At 44.6% G+C, this 21,014-nt stretch overlaps 1 protein-coding gene across 2 annotated transcripts in view; it reads left to right on the forward strand.

Moving 5' to 3' along the window:
- Window positions 1–21,014, forward strand: part of LOC149258917 (serine/threonine-protein kinase rio2-like) — a 233,179-nt gene that overhangs the window by 117,115 nt on the left and 95,050 nt on the right. The window lies entirely within an intron of this gene.

Genomic DNA, 21,014 nt, shown 5'->3' on the forward strand with positions numbered 1-21,014 from the left:
TTATGGGCCGTACCGAGTCACTCGAAGAGTTGGGGGGGTAGCATATGAGTTGGAGCTACTCCCCGGGAGTTGAGTGCAGAACATTTTTCATGTGTCTTGCCTGCAAAAGGTGTTAGGGCAGTAGGTGACAATAGCTATAGAGCTACCCCCTATGGACGATGAGGGGCACTTAGTTCTGGAGTTAGAGGCTATTTTGGACACCCGGGAGAGGCATTTGCGAAACAGAGTCATCAAGGAGTTTTTGATCAGATGGAGGAGCCTACCAGATGAGGATGCCACTTGGGTAAGGGAGTAGATACTTCAACATCCTTGATTACAGTTGCTTGAGGACAAGCAACGTCTTGGCGGGGAGGACTGTGATATTCCCAGTTAGCATTATTGCTAAGTGAAATATCAATTTTGGCCAATTTTGACTTAATTCATGTTTGCACTTAGGAAATGTGGGTTGAGAGGACCCACATTGATTTTTGATTAAACACAAGCCCAAACATTAGAGTTGGAAGGGGAACATTGAACCTCTAGTGGAGCGTGGGGACCACCCATGGAGGATTGCGACCCACATGGGAAGTACGCATGCATTGGAGCAAATTCGGTGGGAGGAAATTGCGCTTGGCCCATGTGGGCATGTTGGAGGCACTTTGACAAAATGGAAGGAAAGGCACTTATTTTGGCATTCATTTATCTTTAAGAAAAATCGTCTTTGACATAGCACGCTTGACCTGAAGCAAAGTCTGCAAGTGCTGTTTAGCACACGAGTGTTTTTGAGCGAAAATCTCAACCCCTGCTTCGATGGAATTCGAGTTTCAGCCCAAGTAGGGAGTTCCATTTATTCTAGTTCATTCCAATAGTGGGGAGTGCGAGTTTTTGGAGAGGTTCAACGACAACAGCTAGGGACTGTGCAGTTCTTGGAGGAGGTACGCTTGGGGGTTGAGGAGTCAAGGGAGTTTGGGATTGAGATTTGAGGAGGAGCCCGGGGGAGTATTTGTTTGGAGATTGCAGCCATTTTGAGGACTTTTTGCAGCAGGATTGACATGTGGGTCGAATTACCCAACAACAAAGCCATAGAGGGACAAGAGGGCCAAAATTTCAAGGTCAACCATCGGCCAATTCCTTTGTGGGTTATTTTAGGTATTTGGTGGAGAGACCAGGGTTAATTCCCCATAATTTTCTGAGCACCGGAGGAGGCCCTAGCAACAGTTCTTGACAACATGCAACTTATTTTCTAGGCAGTTCAACGCAGAGCCAAGAGAGAGGAGCAACATATTTGAGAGGGACTTCTTATTATTCACTTGGGCTTAGCTTGCACTCTGTTGATTTTGGGTAGCATCAGATGTGCTCTAGCTCCGAAATTTTGTGGAGGGGCTAGAACACATGAGATCTCCAGAGCCCAGAAATCATTTGGAGAAATTCCACCCGGACGAGGAGTTACTAAAATAATTAATATTTTTAATGGGTTCCTAAGTCTAAACTTAGGAAAATAAAAATATTAATGGGTATTAATGAGAATATGGGTGAGAAACTTCTAAGTGACGAGGATCAAGTCTGTTTTAATCTTAGCCGTTGATTAGGGACTTAATCTCGGCCATTGATTCATCAACAGTTAAAGTATAAGAGGAGGCTTGAGGGTCAGTTGGAGACACTGTTAGATCAAAGAGTTCGATTTTTCTAGGGCAAGGTTTGCTGAGAAAATCGAGCTAGTGATCTGAGTTGCAATGAGAGGGGTAGTTCGGCAGAGGGACTTCAGTCCAAGGCCGAGAATACATAACAGAGAGGCAGAGCAGCACTAGGAGAGACAACGCAACTCTAGAGAGGGTGACGTAGAAGCTAGAGGGGCTGACACAGTGCCTTAGAGGCAGCGTTGGGGTTTTCTGTGGGGCAGAGAGAGTAGCAGTTCAACATATTGACTTTTGAGCAAGGAAGGCTCACTGAGAGGGTGATGCAACTCCTAGAGGAGGTGACGCAGATCCAGCGCAGAACTTGGAGCAGCCATTGCTGCCCAACACTGGGGACAACATTGTGATCTGTGGGGTTTGATCATCCAGTTGCTGGATTCGCCAAAATATTTGTCTCTAGATAGAGGTACTTCTGCCAGGTTATTCTCTGGAGCCAGAATTGGCACTCTAGTTGTATTTAGAAATCTGCGTAATAATACAAACCCTCTATATGCTACACTGGTTTTCCCGCATTGGGTTTTTTCGGGGACGATTTTCCAAAAATAATGGTGTCCCTTATGTGATTGTCTCATTTTATTTCAGTTCATGATCTGTATATATGTGTAGTCTGCAATAGTGTTTTTCATTGCTGTTTAAATAATTAAATAACTTGTTGAATGTAAAGAAGAAGTAGGAGATGATAAACTAGTGATTGCATTAGGATTTTTGATGTGAAGATTATAAATTTTCACACTCTTTCCAGCACCATATTGTACCCTCTTTATATTATAAGAAAATGGCTCAACAACGCAATTTTTGGTGCAAATTTATGGATTGATTTATGTGCTTGATTTTTGTGGTTTTTATGTCTATGTATGCTTTGTTATTTACTGAAAAAATTCCCTAGGAATATTACAATGATAATTACCTGAGCGCGTCCACTTCATCTTCTAACCGAGAAATCTGATGCTGGAGGGCCAAGATTTTAATAACATGTTCAACTTGAGTGTGATACATATTACAAAATTTTAATTGCAAATCAAAATCTGCTGTCACCAGGGCTTGATGAGCGGATAAACAATGGGAACATGGGCTAACTGCCGAAGAAGACTCGGAATTGGAGTTGTTGCTCATGTTGGTATATCAGCAAAGACTTCGACTGCAACAGACTTCATGAAAGAAAGAGCACGACCACCCCAAACCAACAGTATTCGGAAGAAAGCTTAGTAGAACAAAAAGATGAATCAAAATTGCAGAGACATAGCTCCTGTTGGTGATGCCGAGGACCCAAACAATATAGTGTACTGAGTTGTCCTAATAAACACTCCTTCGGGTTCCCAAGGCAGAGAGGAATTGACTGATAGGCTTTAGACCCAAATTTAATTGATTTCCTCTGAGCCAAAGGCTTCCACAAGACAACTAAAAGGAAATATCAATAAACCACTGACGACCAAGTCTCTAACAGCTCCAAGAAACGAGAATTATAGCCCTGAGTGACAAGATAGGAGCCAACTTTAGAGGTGTTTCCATTATGGCTCTGACTACTATAGAATTGCAAACAGAAATTGGGGAATCCAGAAATACCTTCACACAAAGGAGCTTGTGGCAGTCTGAAACAACTTTGTGAGAGAGACTAGGCTTTGCCAAGGTGCTTTGAGAGGTGGAGAGCCCCTTAAGCCAAAATACCCACGAACTGAAGTGTGGAGCCCGCAATTGTGCTGCCCCGAGGAAGAATGCCTAGAATCGGAGACAAAGCTCTTTGCAGAGCTTCCTGAAGTATGAATGCTTGGACGCCATAATGGAAATCAGAGACAGAGCAATTACCAGATTATCGGGCCACGGAGGTGGTGGAGTGATGCACATAACAAACTCATTCCTCGATGGAACAAGAGCCAGATTTGAGACCAATTTATCGCCAGTTCGCCTGTACTTCCACACGATTATCATCATATCTTCATTAATTTCACTAATGCAGCCACCAAAGAAATTCATCATGGATCTGAGCGGAGGTCGATTCCAAGATTTTGGTAGATAAAATCGTAACTGCAAGCATGCAAGAAGGAGAGAATAACATGTTCATGGCAATAGACCTCATGTGCTGCCACGTTAAGAGAAATCCAACTTTGAATCGTTAGCCATATAACTAAACTATCACAGAGCCTGAAGCGGGGATATATGATATCTGCAAGGAGCCTAGAAGGGAAAGAGAAGGAGGCGTGAAGGGGAGAATGAGGGGCGAAAGTAGGAAGAGGGGGGTAAGGGCGAAAAGGGGGATGGTTAAAATAAAGGGGAGTCATGGGGCTTATTACCCCTCAAACTAGCCGGGGACCTAAAGGGGGTTCCTAAGTGGGCAACTGCTAGGTTAAGGGCAACGATGGAGGCTTAGCCCACTGTCACCACAACTAAGTCTCCCTGCTCTTTACGGACTTTCACCGATGGGAGGAGTCCCAATAGTGTGCGGATCACTTGTAGAGTAGATGTCAATGGATAGGTGGGAAGTGACCCTAGAAACCCTTTCCCAAGGAAGGAGTGAAGAATGGAACTTGCTTGCTCTTTAAGCAAGGGACTTGGTCCTCCCGGGGTAAGGGGCGAGGATTGGAGGGTTGAGGGAGAAGGAATAGGTTTATAGACAAGGTTCTCAAATCCCTATAATCCTTAGGAAACTTGGATTCCCAAATGGTCCTTGACAAATAGGCTTTATTGAGAAGTGGGACCAGACGGGGCCAAATGGACCCAACTTAGGTTCGGGGATGGAATGCAGCTACCAATGATGTTCCTATCCTGGACAACGTGAGGGGAAAGGACCAAACAAGGATATTTACTTCAAAAGGTTGAATTGATCCTATTGAGGTCTAGCCTTGGGGATGCCTAGGCAAAATTCGATCCTAGAGCTAGGGCTTGGGATTCCTAGAGATTCCACCGTTAGAATTCCCTCAAATTTGGAGGAGAGGGAGGGGCCCCACTAGCGCAATAGCCTATAGGAAATCGAAGTTTTTCCTTGGGTCAATTCCCGGGATATTGATGCCCTAGGCGACCTAATGGGGTTAGACTTGAGGAAAAAAGGGAAAATGGTAAAAAGAGGGTTAAAATGATCACCGCTTTAAGGGACCAGTGCCTAATTCACTTGGGTATATGGAGTCAAGGACAATGATGAGTAAGAACTTGGTTTCTTGATCAAGGAGGCTCAGAAAGTCAACTTCATCCAATGTTGAGAGAAAGAAAAAAAAAGTGACCTTCAAGCATTTATACTTCAAAGCAAACGATGCAAGATTACCGAGACAATTAATCTCTAGGACATTTCATTCATATAACATTGGCCCATACATAAATTAGCTAAAACATGCTCAATTCCACATTTCAATTATGCAGCAACTAGCCCTAATTTTAGCAGTGTGTAGCAACAAGAATAATAACATCAAAAATTCACTTACAAAGTTATAGAGTATATCCAACCAACATTTCGTTCACAAGACAGCTCCAAGACAAGATAAATAACCCAGATCCATACGTCAAAATTCATCCATCTCCAGAAAATATCCTCCAATGAAAAAATGTGAAGTTCTCTATGATTAGAAAGATCCCAAGTCAAGTCATGATCCAAATAAATGTATCTAACATCAATATATAACCTCCTAAGGAGTTCGAATTAGCCTATGGGCTTACATTAGCCCCTAATGATAAAATAATGTGCAAATAAAAACCCCTGTTGGTGACAAGCTCACCAAACTAGCTCACAAGCTCTGAAAGCGGATTTGTTGTTTGAGGGCCACGTGTCCGAATCCAGCGAATCTGTTAGGGTCCCACCCTAACCCCCTTATTTATGTAGTAGGATCGAGTCATAGTTATAGTTAAGTAAAGAGTCAATAAAGCCCATATTCATAATTGTAAGTTGTTAACCCGCAATTAATGATGGGACCATAGTTAGTTGCAAATGGGCCATGGTATTAGATAGATGGTATTAATAAGAACCATGGTATTGATCCATGGTATTGCATGTATGAGTCATATATAAAGGATAGAGACTCCCTGCGAGGAGCATGGTGTCTTATTTTGTAATCGAGCTCTGCTCTATTGGAGGTTGCCCCCTCGAAGAGGCAAGTGAACATTGCTTTCTAAATAATAAAATACTTGCTCTTGTTTCTCACTATTCTATGTTCTGGGTATATTTCTTCGCATATTTGGTATTCTGGTAATCGTCTTGCAGGTTAAGAGCATAACAAGTGGTATCAGAGCACTTTCCAGGGCAGGTGGGATCTCCACTTCTTAGCAAATTTTTTAACTGGCTAGAGACGTGTTCCGACGTCTTTAAACCACAGGATCTGTCGTTGAGCGCATAAACCTGCGGATTTGGGGAGGCATGCACGCAGGAAATACAAGAGGTGGTCACGCTTGTTGGACTCCCTTGTAACCCCTGTGGGTACCCCTTCGAGTAGTAGTGCATTAGACAGAACCACGCACGGACTGTCTTCCAAGTACCCTTTGGGTATATCGGAAGCCCCCTAGCTCCTTTGAAACCTCGCCATAGATAAACTGTTGGCCGTCTTGCTGCTACAGTACACCGAGAACAGCACTCGGAGAGATTACTCGCCTGTACGATAGGGTAGTCGGGTTGTACGGCTAAGGGTACGGTTGATCCTCCTTAGTTAGAGCCCTGAAACATTGGGCCGAGTACTACTGTTAGACATGTATATTGCGATCTGTAGCACTTGACACTCCTCGAGACCATAGTTCCCTTTTCTATCTTGGGATCACGCATAATCTTTGCTAGATCAGATCTCGCAAGGGGGTTTGCAGCAGCTGCCAGCAGCAGACATCAGTCCCGCAGTTCCGAGTTAGCAGACCAGCGTTTCTGATCTATTAGATCCATCAGATCCGCAACAGCAATCTGTCCGCCGAGCAGAGCTATCCGATCAACCATTCAGATCTCTCAGATCCACCAGATCTGAGTAGTTGTGTGGGGTTCCTATACCGGGGCGTGATTTTCGCAGGACTTTTGGCAGCATTGACATTTTGAGGATTCGGCCACTGCAGTATTCCTAAGCAAGGAGTAAAACTCCGTTAGGAGTTTTTAGAGCTGAGACCCCCCGGGGCGCTTATTGGTGATCTAGCCCATAAGAATTAGGACGACGAGCTGAGCAAGGTGGTACCATTCAATTGTTAGTGAAAAAATTCGGGCGGTCCCAAATTTCAAGTACATCGGATCGGTGCATGGTAGCAACTAGAGCTCAAGCTATGGCCAATGAGAAGATCGACAAACTTGAACAATCCTTGCAAGCCATCCAAGCTGTGCTTGACAAACTAACTGACGCACTCTCTAAGGGCAAGGAGGAAGCCCGCGAGGAGGCGTATATTGGCAATGGACACAGTGAGGGTGAGTCTAGCCACTCTCTTCACCTCTGGGGCACCCACCAACAATTCCGTGCGCGACCTCCCAAGTTGGATATGCATAAATTTGATGGTTCTCACCCGGCCGCATGGGTAGCACAAATGGAGCAGTATTTCAATCTGAATAACATCTTAGATAATGAGACTCAGCTTATGGTGGGGAGCATGTACTTTGACAATGAAAGATGGCAATGGTGGGAATGGCATCAACGTTGCAATGGAAATTTTTTGACTTGGGCCACCTTCAAAAAAGCTCTTACAGAGCGCTTTGACCAGGAATCTGCTTTTTTGGGTCGTCTCACTAAGCTCCGACAGACTGGCACAGTGGATGAATATGTTACAGCCTTTGAAGCCTTAGCTTTCCGCACTAGGGATCTCTTAGATGTGTTCTACACGAAATGTTTTATTAGCGGTCTTAAAGAGGCCATACAAGCCCACGTCCGACTACACCACCCTCCCACATGGTCGGAGGCTTGCATGGTAGCTCGTAACGTGGAACGTGCGTTAGCAGCCCAGTCCATTCGCCCAAATTTCACTGCCAAGGGTCGCCCCCCACAGGCTTATAGCACGACTCAAACACTTAAGGTTCAAAAGGTGTCACCTGCAGAAATGGCCGAAAGAAGAAAGCAGGGATTATGTTACTACTGTGATGAAAAATACTCCCCAGGTCATAAATGCAAGGGGCCCAAATTTTTTCAAATTGATGGCACTGATTACAGCTCATCGAAGGAAGCCCCACCACTTGAGGAACCGGAGGAGGTAGAAGAGGACAACCAGAAGGACAATGTCCCTGACGAACCAGTTATTTCGCTGCATGCTTTGGCAGGGATTTCTTCACCTCAAACTCTCAAAATCAGAGGTTTTATTAAACATCGCCCAGTAGTAGTCTTGATTGATAGTGGAAGTACACATAATTTCATCCATCAAAAAGTCGCGGAAGCAGTGCATTGTTTTGTACGAGCAGTTTCTAACTTCCAAGTCCAAATTGCGGATGGGGGAACAATGAAATGTGAAGGCCGCTGTGAAAATGTCAAACTTCAAATGGGGGATTATCAGTTGAAGACCCACATGTTTTCCATACACATGGGAGGGTGCGACATTGTCCTCGGTGCTGAATGGCTTCGCACTCTTGGGCCAATCACAATGGATTTCCAGGAGTTATATATGAGCTTTAAGCAGAACAACTCCACACATACCCTTTGTGGACTCCAGGCGGGAGCTCCCTCTATCATCAGCTCACATAGGATGGAAAAATTGCTAAAAAAGGGCCATCATGGAGTTATAGCTCAATTTAATGCCATCCAGGCCGTCGAACCCAATTCTCTGCCGATTCATCCTGAGATGCAACAGATTTTAAATAACCATCTGCCAGTCTTTGACAAGCCTCATGAGCTTCCACCCTCGAGAGGGGAACATGATCATAGCATCACCTTGGTTCCAGGGGCCCAACCACCAAATGTGCGCCCATATAGATATCCGTTCACCCAAAAGAATGAAATAGAAAAAATAATCAAGGAACTTTTGGAAGCAGGTGTCATTCGTCCCAGCATTAGTCCTTATTCATCACCGGTGGTCATGGTGCTCAAGAAAGATGGGGAATGGCAGATGTGTCCAGACTTCAGGGCCCTCAATAAGTTGACAGTCAAAGATAAATTTCCCATCCCGGTTGTTGATGATTTGCTGGATGAACTCAATGGGGCTCAATTCTTCACTAAGTTGGATCTTCGCTCAGGCTACCACCAAATTCGCATGAAGGAAGTCGACATTCCAAAGACTGCTTTCAGAACTCATGAAGGCCATTATGAGTTCCTGGTCATGCCATTCGGTCTTTGTAATGCCCCATCTACTTTTCAGAGCCTTATGAACCACCTTCTCAAACCATATCTCAGGAAATTTGTCCTTAACTTCTTCAGTGACATCCTCATCTATAGTTGCACTTGGGCCGCACATCTTCAGCGTGTAGATCTGCTCTTGCAACTGCTCCGCAAGCATAAATTATTTGTTAAGATGTCCAAATGTTCTTTTGGCATGGAAGAAGTTGAGTATTTGGGCCACATTGTGGGGCGTGAAGGTGTCAAGGTGGACCCCAAAAAGATCCAGGCAATGCAGGATTGGCCTCAACCTAAGACCTTGAAGAGCCTGAGAGGATTTTTGGGTCTCACTGGCTATTATTGCAAATTTGTCGGCAATTATGGTCGCATTGCGAAGCCCCTCACTCAACTCCTCAAGAAAAATTCATTCTTCTGGAATGATGACGCACAACAGGCATTTACAGCTCTCAAAAATGCCATGTGTTCCACTCCAGTCTTAGCACTACTTGATTTCACCAAATCTTTTGTCATTGAATGTGATGCTTTGGGTACGAGTATTGGGGCGGTCTTAATGCAGGAAGGTCGACCCTTGGCCTTCACAAGCCAACAACTCAGTGGGAAGAATTTGGGACAATCTACCTATGAGAAGGAAATGATGGCCATCTTACATGCAGTAGATACCTGGCGACCTTACTTATTGGGGCGACGTTTCCAAATCTGCACAAACCATCACAGTCTTAAATATTTTTTGGAGCAACGCCTATCCTCCCCACAACAAAATAAATGGCTCGCCAAAATGCTCGGATATGATTATGAGATCATTTACAAGAAAGGGTGCGAAAATAGTGTAGAAGATGCATTATCTCGCCAATTTGAGGAGGAAAGTACCCTGCTCGCAATTTCCCTTCCCATTCCAGAATGGATTGAAGAGGCTCGCAGGGAATGGTTTTCACATCCCTGGCTCTCCCAACTCATTACTCAATTGCAGGCGGATCCAAATTCCACCAAGGGCTACTTGTGGCAGGATGAGATTCTTCGCTACAAGGACAGAGTCGTAATATCACCAACATCCACCCTCAAAAGCCGCATTTTGGCAAAATTGCACTCATCCCCCATTGCAGGACATTCAGGCTTTCAGAAGACATATGCTCGCACTAGAAGATCATTTTTTTGGACAGGCATGAAAAAGGACATCCTTACTTTTGTAGCGGAATGTGATGTCTGTCAACGCCACAAAGGGGAGACAGTCAAAGCACCAGGCACATTACAACCGTTGCCCATCCCGACATCTATATGGACGGAGGTTTCTATGGATTTCATTACAGGTCTTCCAAAGTCAGGAAACAAGTCAGTCATCATGGTGGTTGTGGACCGACTTTCTAAGTATGCTCATTTCTGCGCCCTACCCCACCCGTTTACACCGACTTTGGTCGCTCAATCTTTCATGGATCAGATCTTCAAATTGCATGGCATGCCCACTTCTATTGTGTTTGATCGTGACCCGATCTTCACCAGTAATTTTTGGCAGGAACTCTTCAGGCTACAAGGCACCCAACTAAAACTCAGTACTTCCTATCATCCACAAACGGATGGTCAAACTGAAGCCGTCAACAAATGTCTGGAAACCTACCTTAGGTGTTTCACTTCAGAAAAGCAACATCTATGGGTACAGTGGTTGCCTCTAGCTGAATGGTGGTATAACACCAACTATCATGCCACCACCAAAGTGACTCCCTATGAAGCAGTTTATGGTCAACTCCCTCCTTCCCCTACTTCTTATATCAAGGGGTGCTCAAAGGTACAAGCAATGGATCAACTCCTACAAAACCGCACAACCATGCTCGCCCATCTTAGAGAGAATCTTCATCAAGCTCAAAATCGCATGAAGCAACAGGTAGATCAGCATCGCTCAGAGCGCCAATTTCAAGAAGGGGATCAGGTATTTTTGAGGCTGCAACCATATAAGCAAACTTCACTCAAAGACAAGGGTTGTCATAAACTATCTCCAAAATTCTACGGACCATATCAAGTACTTCAGCGCATTGGAGAAGTGGCCTACAAGCTAGCTTTGCCACCCACTGCAAAAATCCATCCAGTTTTCCATGTCTCATGCCTCAAGAAAGTGATTGGGAACAATTGCAGAATTCAAACCAGTCTACCTGAATTGGATGAAGAAGGGTCAATCTGGCTCCAACCTGAATAGGTCCTAGACACACGAGAACGGCACCTGCGTGGCCGCATGATCAGGGAAGTCCTCGTCAAGTGGAAAGACACCTCTCCGGAAGATGCAACCTGGGAACTAGCCACTATTCTTCAGCAGTTTCCGCAGCTTCAACCTTGAGGACAAGGCTATTCTTAAGGGGGAGGGCATGTTAGGGTCCCACCCTAACCCCCTTATTTATGTAGTAGGATCGAGTCATAGTTATAGTTAAGTAAAGAGTCAATAAAGCCCATATTAATAATTGTAAGTTGTTAACCCGCAATTAATGATGGGACCACAGTTAGTTGCAAATGGGCCATGGTATTAGATAGATGGTATTAATAAGAACCATGGTATTGATCCATGGTATTGCATGTATGAGTCATATATAAAGGATAGAGACTCCCTGCGAGGAGCATGGTGTCTTATTTTGTAATCGAGCTCTGCTCTATTGGAGGTTGCCCCCTCGAAGAGGCAAGTGAACATTGCTTTCTGGATATTAAAATACTTGCTCTTGTTTCTCACTATTCTATGTTCTGGGTATATTTCTTCGCATATTTGGTATTCTGGTAATCGTCTTGCAGGTTAAGAGCATAACAGAATCGGATTCGATTCGACCTAATTCGTGTCTAGATTTTGTGACATGTCGTGTCCGAATGGGACACGATCGAATCCGGATCGTGTCCCGTTCGGACACATCATGTCATGAAATCCGGACATGAATCTGGCAAACCGGGACCCGCGCGGCCATAAAAGGGCGGAAATGCCTCTATTTTGTATCATTTTGTGTCATTTCTTTTGCAAGAGGTGAGTTGTGGGTTTGCTGTTAGGAGTTTGGAGCAAGGAGCCAAGGGTTTGGAGCGTTTTCAAGGAGATTCAAGCAACAGGTAAGTGCATTTCCTCTCTATTTTTTTGCATTTGTATTACAACAGTTTGTATATACATTTATTTTACAAATTTGTGCATGTTTTGTTTAATTCATGGCTCAATCAAGGGCAGTAGGTAGGGGGGAAAGGAAGGGGAAGAATGTCCCCATTGGAGATGCCCCTCCTCCCCCAATTTCATTAGATTAGAGTTTGCTGCAAGTAATGTTGAGGGAAGACTTCCTCCTAAAGGTAACATTGAGAAATATACCTTGTGGAAATATGTCACAAGAGAGGATGGGCCAAGCAGCAAGGGGAAGGGAGGAGGCAATGTGAATTGGAGATGCAACTTTTGCCACAATACTTTCACAAGCACATATTTTCGTGTGAAGGGCCATTTGTTGGCTTTACCAGGTTGTGGAGTTGGAGCTTGTACACAAGTTCCTTTACCAAAGAGGAAAGAAATGGAAATAGAGTTCATTGTTGGTATGGCAAATGTGGCTGCAAAATAAAAAAAACCAAGAATGATGACCCCCTTCCATTTTTGAGGAAAGGCAACAACAAATTTCCATTTGAGAGTTCTATTGGGGGACAAGTAGCAAAATTAAGGGCAATTTCACTTGGTCTAATGGACAAGATTTTTCAAAAAGAGAAACGGGAAGAGCTTGATCTCACCATTGCGTTTTATTTTTTCTATCAAAACTTCATATCCTTTAATGTTGCACGTTCACCTCTATTTATTGAGATGTGCCGAGCTTTAACTCACGAGTCTCCATCATGGCATGTGCCTCCTGGTTTAGAGAACCTTAGAACCACATTGTTGACGAAGGCAAAAAAGAGGTGCAAAAAATACTTGAGCCTATTAAAGCATCATGGCCAACATCTGGGATTAGCATTGTTTCTGATGGATGGACAGATCCAGCACGACACCCACTCATCAACTTCATGGTGTCTTCCTTGAATGGTCCAGTTTTCTTCAAAGCAATGGATACACTTGGAGAATACAAGGATGCACAATATATGGGTGAGTTGTTTATTAAAGTTATTGAATATGTAGGTGTTGATTCTTGTGTGCAAATCATTACAGATAATGCACCTGTTTGCAAGGCTGCTGGCATGATTGTGGAAGCTAAATATCCACAAGTGTTTTGGACACCTTGCATTGTCCATTCATTGAACTTAGCACTGAAATCCATTGCTTTTGGTGTGTTTTGGATTGGTAGCATTATTGAGGATGCACGACATATCCGTAACTTTGTACAAAATCATACAAATGCCCTCACTATCTACAAGGAGTACATCAATCTATCATTGTTGAAGATTGCGGATACATGGTTTGCCTCTTCATTCATCATGTTGAAGAGGTTGAGGGAGGTCAAAACTGCTCTTGCGGCCATGGTTATTTAAGAGTTTTGGTCTTAGCCCCCCTGTCTCTAATCACATCATATTCTGCAAATCAACCAATGCCAGTGGAAAACTCTGCAAAGGCATCCTCCACCTCATCAAGCAATGCTCTATCTTGAAAAACCCGCCTGAATGCATCTTTCCTCCCCTGTGAGATTTTACCATCCATGTGAGGAGGGAATCTGTGGAAGGTCCACCATTCAACCACTCATGGTTGTAGTATTTTGGGTTCAATGAGTGAGCCAAAATCAGGCTTGAGCAGTCCAGGGCAGAGACTACAAGTATACAGGCCTCAAGGAAGTAGGTAGCCCATGACTCATGAGTTATCAATCCTCATAGTCATCATCAAAATCAGCATTACTGTCCTCATCATCATGGTCACTATTGCTCTCCTCTCCATCCTCCTCCTCCCCTGTATCCAAAGTCGTCTTTGCATCTGCTGGTGTGGAGGATGACCCCTCTACAATATCACCATCATCAAATCTAACAGGCTCTAGCACTGGATCATTGAGATCCATGTTGGCCAATGCCAACTCAACACTGTTGTCCAGACCCATATCATCAGGAAAGACATCCCACATCTTTGTCTTTCCCTTCAACCACTCTTCCCTCTGCTTGTAAATAAGACGAAGGTTGGTGTGCACATACACCATTGTCTCTGCCCTGGACTGCTCGAGCTTGCTCTTCTTAACACTATACAAATTCCCATAGGGCCTTAGGGGATGGGGCAAAAACTATTAGTATGCTGTATCATTAATATCAAGATTGGTCTCTTCCATGGAGCAAGCTTTTTTTGCGTGCGAATCAGCCTCCACATTATTAATTCTAAGAATGTGTAATGTCCCCAAATTTCGGATTACTTGGCAAGGTGGTTAGGAGGGTTTTCCAGAGCTTGTGTCAGCTTGGTCATGGGAGCAAGATTACTCCATTGGTGGGCCCAAAGGTTTTTAGAGGAGTTTTATGGGTCCATCTGGGACTGCTTACCATATTTCATCATCGGGATCAATTTCGCATAATTTGCTCTTGGTTCCGTTGCACTCTGATGATTTCTATAAATTGGCATTACTAACAGACATCTTTTAATTAATTATGCTTAAGGTGTTGTTTTGGGCTGATTACTTGGAGAAACACCTTAGTCTAATAGCTCGTTGGAATTGGGTTGAAAAGATCTATAGGGTAGAGTGATAAAAAGGGGATTTGGGTGGCTGGTGTGCCTACAAAGGCGAATTAAGCATTTTTTGGCATTAAAAGTGACTTTAATTAGTTTGTAAAAGTCACTTTATTAAATAAAGAAAGGAAAAGTGCTTTTAAATATTTAATTGGAGGGAAAAGGTAAGTGAGTTATAAAAAGGGGAACTTAGGGGCTCTCTCCTCATTCATTTGTGCATTGTGAGTTCTGGAGAAATAGCTCTAGGAGAGTTTTCTCGAGGAGAAGCTTAGGGTTTTGGAACCCTAGCCTCCATTGTAGACTTCGGTGTTGAAAATAGACACCCTAGTTTGCATTCGAGAGGGAAATCACTCAGATTTCACCGTTGAGCTTCAATGGAGAACAACACTGTAAAAAAATATTAAGGTACCCATAAAAAAAATATTAAGGTACCCATGTTTTACTAGTTGATTTTAGGAGCTTATTTGGTGTTTTCTATATCATTTTGGAAGGTTGAAGGAGTTCATGGAAGACTGAGCACACAAGCTCAAATCTGAGTCTTGGAGGTCGAATTTTGTTGAAGTTTCTAAGTCTAACAGTTAGAAACCCTCCATGTACTTTCTGATTTCTTCCTTCCTACTTGTTCTGATTAATTAATAAGTTATTTACCATGTAAATACTGAAAATAAACACAAGTACATGCTCAACACATTATAGATCATCAACTGAAGGAAACAGAAACAAGCACACAAATGAAACCATTATTTTTGGACTAATGTCCCCGGAAAAACCCAATGCGGGAAAACTGGTGCAGCTATCTGAGGGTTTGATTTATTAAGCAGTTTCAGAATACAATCTGGGTGCCAAGTGCGGCTCACCCAAAAGAGAAAAAATCTCGGCTGTAGTACCTCTCCTTCAGAGATAGATGCTCTGGCTGAAACCTCAGATAAACACTCTGGCATCTCCTCAGCTCCAATCTGCCCCACGGAAAACCCCAGCGTCAGCCTCTTTTGCCCTTTGCGTGAGCTTTCCCGGCAATTTCGGCAATTCTAGGCAGTTTTGGTTGTTCCCGGCAGTTTCGGTTTGTGCCCTCTCCATCGGTTTTCCTAGTAGTTCTGGCAGTTCCCAGCAGTTTCGGTTTTTGCCCTCTGCGTCAGCTTTCCCGACAGTTCCAGCAGTTCCTGGCAGTTCTGGCTGTTCCCAGCAGTTCTAGCTTCTGCCCTCTTTGTCAGCTTTCTTGGCTGTTCAGGCAGTTCCCGACAGTTCCGGCTTCTGCCCTCTGCATCAGGTTTCCCGACAGTTTTGGCAGTTCGTGGTAGTTCTGGCTTCTGCCCTCTGCGTCAGCTTTCCCAGCAGTTCCGGCAGTTCGGCTATTCCCGACAGTTCCAGCTTCTGCCCTCTGCGTCAGCGTTCCCAGCTGCTGCGTTGATCCTCCCGACACTATCTCTGCCTCTCTGCTTCTGTATTCATTGTCCCTCAGCTGTAACTCCAGATCACTCTCTCAACTTTCTCAGCGAACCCAGCCGCAGAAAGTCGAAATCTTGATCTCTTGGTGTATTCTCGAAGTGACCCTCAAGCCTCCTCTTATACCTTTCTCGTTGACAAATCAACGACCGAGATTAAGTCCCTAATCAATGATCCATGACTTTTGGACCATTCTAACACAATTTTATATTAATTCACATTAATATTTGAATTTCCGTAAGTTTAGACTTAGGGACTCCATTAAAAATATTAATTATTTTAATATCTCCCAAACTGTTTAGAATCTGCCCAAACCCTTTCTGGGTATTGGAGATCTCATGTGCCTTAGCCTCTCCACCAAATTTAGTAGCTAGATCACATCCTATGCTACCCCAAATCAACACTCCCTCTTAGCAAGGATTGTGCTCTAGCAATACTCCTTACTGAGTGTTACTCTGATCATCCGGCATCGGTCCCTGGTGCTAGGCTTGCTGCCCATCATCTGTACTGCTGCATCTTGTATTGCCACCCATGGCTCTGCGACTGCCACTGCTGCATCTGTACGATAGCTCCCTATGCATCCGTGCTGCTGCCCATGGCCCTGCCACTTCCACTGCTGCGTTTGCACTGCATCCCCTCTCATCATGTTGCCCATAGCACCGCCAATGCTAACTGCTGCACTACAACTCAGTTACTGAGAAGTAAGTAACTGATCTCCCAACTTTGACATCTTTGTCAGGCTAGAGACACTCCTGATGTTGAAACTCCCTCTGTCGCTGACAAGTGCTCCCTCTCTGACCTCTGCACTGCTGCAACAACTCCCTGCATCTATCACTGTTGCACACCTCTCTGTGCCATCCTACACTAGTGCAACACTCCCGTGCCTCTTGCACTGTTGTAGCCTGCTAGCCTCGCATTGTCCTGGGAATCTTGCACTGTAGCTCTCTCTGCCGCTCCATCCTCATCCGTCTCTACCGACATCCGCCAGTCCTGCTACTCCTCTTCGGGGCTCCTGTAGCCAGGTATAATCCAAGAGGTTGGGTACCTCGAGGATCCTGCCCCTCATCTTCTGTAGTCCTCTTGACTACAGCTCGATGTCTCCCCACTTTCGCTCAAGTGGTGTGTGTGCACTCATGGCACAGTCATCGTCTGTCTCCACTTCCTTCTCTGCCCTTGCTAGCGCTGCCTTGGTCTCAGAAGCCTCTCCCTTGCTCTTCTTCCTCGGACACTAGGTCGCATAATGACCCAGCTCCCCACAGTGGAAGCATTTGACCTTGGAGAGGTCCTTCTTCTTCCGCTTTTCTTGCTTACCCTCAGATGCTAGGGAAGCATCCACCTCCTCCTCCTTCTTGATTCTGATCCCCTTGCTGCTGCTTCCCGTCTTGGTCACCCTCCTGATCTCTTCTTGGCGAAGAGCCACCCACATTTCCTCCCAATCTGGAAGGGTCGCCCTGCCCAGTATGCTTTGGACAAACACCTCCCAGTCTTCTGAGACTGCATTCAGGGCTGTTCTCACCATCAACTCTGGATCTGGTGTGGCCCTTATGGAAGTTAGCTGATCTCAGATCTCCTTCAATTGACCGAGGAAGGTGTCAATCTGTTCTCCCTTCTGCATCTGGTATGACCGCAACTGATTTTCTAGGAGCATCTTCCTCTGCACGGAAGTATGCTGATACAACTTGGTCAGGGCCTCCCACATCTCTCGTGCCGTATTCTTCTCGGCAATATGTGGTACTATATGATCCTTGACCCTGTCAAGAATGATACTCTTGGCCTTCGCCATTGCTTCCTCATACCTGTCATTGTTAGCTAGGTCAACTGGGACCGCTGTCGTCTTCAAGGCGAAGTGCTTGACACGATTTCTGTCAAGTACAGATAAGATTCTGGCTTTCCAGACTACGAAGTTTGAGGCTTCGTCTAGTCTGTCCTGGTCTCTTACTCCGTGTAGTGCCATTCCGTTGCTCTTCTACTTCCCTCCTGGAAGTTCTCGATGTGACTCCCTCTGAGCCTCGATTTCCCTCTTGGAAATCCTTCTGTTGATGTCGAGATGCCCCCTACTTTGATCGTCTGTGCAACTGTACCATTGATCCGGATTTCTCGGCTGGAAACCTTTGGTAGCAACTCCCTCCTCCTTGCCCTTGCCCTGTTAGGTATTGTTCCGACAATAGTGCCCCACCAGCTCCACTCTGCAACTTATCCACAACCTCCTAAACCCCAGCAACTTGAAGGTTAGAGCTCCTAGGCTCTACGCAGTCCCAGCACCGACAAACTAGCTCCTTTAGCCAACTACGTCAGCCCTCCTGGCCTCTGCGTGACCCTGTCTTTGCCTCCTTCAGCCTCTGCGCAGCCTCTTCTTGGCCCAAACTTGATGACACAGGCACTGCATCACCCCTTCCTTGTTGTTTTGTTGCTAGGAACAGCTTCTGTCACTCGGGACAACTGTTTTCTACTGCTACTGCTCTGCTCGGCTGATGTCCTCAGTTCTCCTGTGATCTGCAACCACGCTCTGATACCATGTTGAAGTTTGTAAGTCTAACAGTTAGAAACCCTTCATGTACTTTCTGATTTATTCCTTCCTACTTGTTTTGATTAATTAACAAGTTATTTACCATGTAAATACTGAAAATAAACACAAGTACATGCTCAACACATTACAAATCATCAACTGAAGGAAACAGAAACAAGCACACAAATGACACTGCTATTTTTGGACTAATGTCCCCGGAAAAACCCAATGCGTGAAAACCGGTGCAACTATCCGAGGGTTTGATTTATTAAGTAGTTTCAGAATACAATCTGGGTGCCAAATTCGGCTCACCCAACAGAGGAAAAATCTTGGCAGTAGTACCTCTCCTTCCGAGATAGATGCTCTGGCTGAAACCCTAGATAAACACTCTGGCAGCTTCTCAGTTCCAATCTGCCCCACGAAAAACCCCAACGTCAGCCTCTTTTGCCCTCTGCGTAAGCTTTCCCGGCAGTTCCCGACAGTTCTGGTTGTTCCTGGCAGTTTCGGCTTCTGCCCTTTGCGTTGGCTTTCCCAACAATTCCGGCGATTTTGGTTGTTCTCGGCAGTTCCGGTTTCTGCCCTCTGCGTCAACTTTCCCAGCAGTTCCCGGCAGTTCCGGCAGTTCCGGCAGTTCCGGCAGTTCCCGACAGTTCCAGCTGTTCCCGACAGTTCCGGCTTTTGCCCTCTGCGTTAGCTTTCCCGGCTGTTCCGGTAGTTCCGGCTGTTCCCGACAGTTCCGGTTTCTGCTCTCTGCGTTAGCTTTCCCCGCTGCTGCGTTGATCCTCCCGGCACTATCTCTGCCTCTTTGCTTCTGTATTCACTGCCTCTCAGCTGCAACTCCAGATCACTCTCTCAACTTTCTCAGCAAACCCAGCCCAAGAAAGTCGAAATCTTGATCTCTTGGTGTATTCTTCAAGTGACCTTCAAGCCTCCTCTTATACTTTTCTCATTGACAAATCAACGGCCGAGATTAAGTCCCTAATCAACGACTAAGATTAGATTTGGCTTGATCCATGACTTTTGGACCATTCTAACACAATTTTATATTAATGCACATTAATATTTTAATTTCCCTAAGTTTAGAGTTAGGGACTCCATTAAAAATATTAATTATTTTAATATCTCCCAAACTGTTTAGAATCTGCCCAAACCCTTTCTGTGTATTGGAGATCTCATGTGCCTTAGCCTCTCCACCAAATTTCGTGGCTAGATCACATCTGATTCTACCTCAAATCAACAAATTTTACAGCCAAACTAGAGGCTGCATTTGTAGTTTTGAAGGGCTGCTCCCATTGTGGAAGCTAACTGAAGGTGCAAGGGGTTCGATTTATTCTCTGCATGGACAGTTTGAATAACCAGTCAAAGCCTCACATATTTCTCACTGCTGGACGAGTTTCCTTATGTTCCGGGCTATGTATTTGTAGCTAAGCTGAGCGTTGTGGAAGCTAACTGAAGGTGCAAGGGGTTCGATTTATTCTCTGCATGGACAGTTTGAATAACCAGTCAAAGCCTCACATATTTCTCACTGCTGGACGAGTTTCCTTATGTTCCGGGCTACGTATTTGTAGCTAAGCTGAGCGTGTTAACTGCTGGACTTTATTCCTTGTCATAGCTAAGCAATACAATCAGTCTGCTGGACATGTAGCTTAAAACCACCATTCTCTGGGTGTGTGAACCAAATACTCTGGGTTGGGTGGCTCGTGGATTTCATATGGAGCGTGAGTAACCCATGTTGATGTTGTTGGACGTGGCTGAGACCCACGCTAGCTGTGTGGAGGTTGTATTGACTCTTCTGGACCACGAGTTGTTGATTATTTGGCTGAAAAATAACCAGAGGGCCAGCGCTGTTCACTTGGTTATTGCTGGACGTGTATGGGCTGTGTACCATGTAATGACAAGGCCGGTGGATATATATATTGCCTCTGCTAAGAATTATTTCTCTTTCTCGTCATCTGTTCCCTGTTCTAAGGCATAATCGTTCACTATTTAACATCAGGGTCTGTTTCTCCTAACTATTCTGTGTGTTAAATTTCTGAATTTGAGGGACCATTTTATGAGCATCATTTTCCATATATATCAGCTGTATATAATTTTCTGGGACTGATATAAAAGGCATAGAATTATCTAGAATTTTGTGGTCATATACTGAAGCATTAAATATATATTATTTGAACCCTTGGTGACTCGTTTTGATGCTGGTGATTCCCAGCATCCATTTACTGAGGTCAAACTGAAAGAAAACCACCTACAGCAGGAAGTAATCAAACAGTTTGACGAAAATTGCCACTGAAATCTTGATTGCAAACTCATAAATTTATTGATAAATTTGAGGGTTTTCTAAGTGGGAATCTCACAGAATGTGATTGAATTCTTTGGAGTGGAAGAACTTTACCACCCCACTGATTCTTTGAAGCAGCTGAGAAAGGGAATTATCCTTTGGGTTGCCTTCCTTAATGAGATATTATATTGTAATTAGAGAGCCTCCTAAGATGACAATGTCTTTAATTCCTTTGTCTTTGCCAATACGTAAACTTTAAAGGAGCTCATACATTTCCGCCTGATTGTTGGTTTTCCTCCCCAAG

This window comes from Pinus tabuliformis, chromosome 6, assembly GCF_031772625.1.
Source record: "Pinus tabuliformis cultivar Carrire ecotype Pingquan chromosome 6, CPIR1, whole genome shotgun sequence".
Classification (NCBI taxonomy): domain Eukaryota; kingdom Viridiplantae; phylum Streptophyta; class Pinopsida; order Pinales; family Pinaceae; genus Pinus; species Pinus tabuliformis.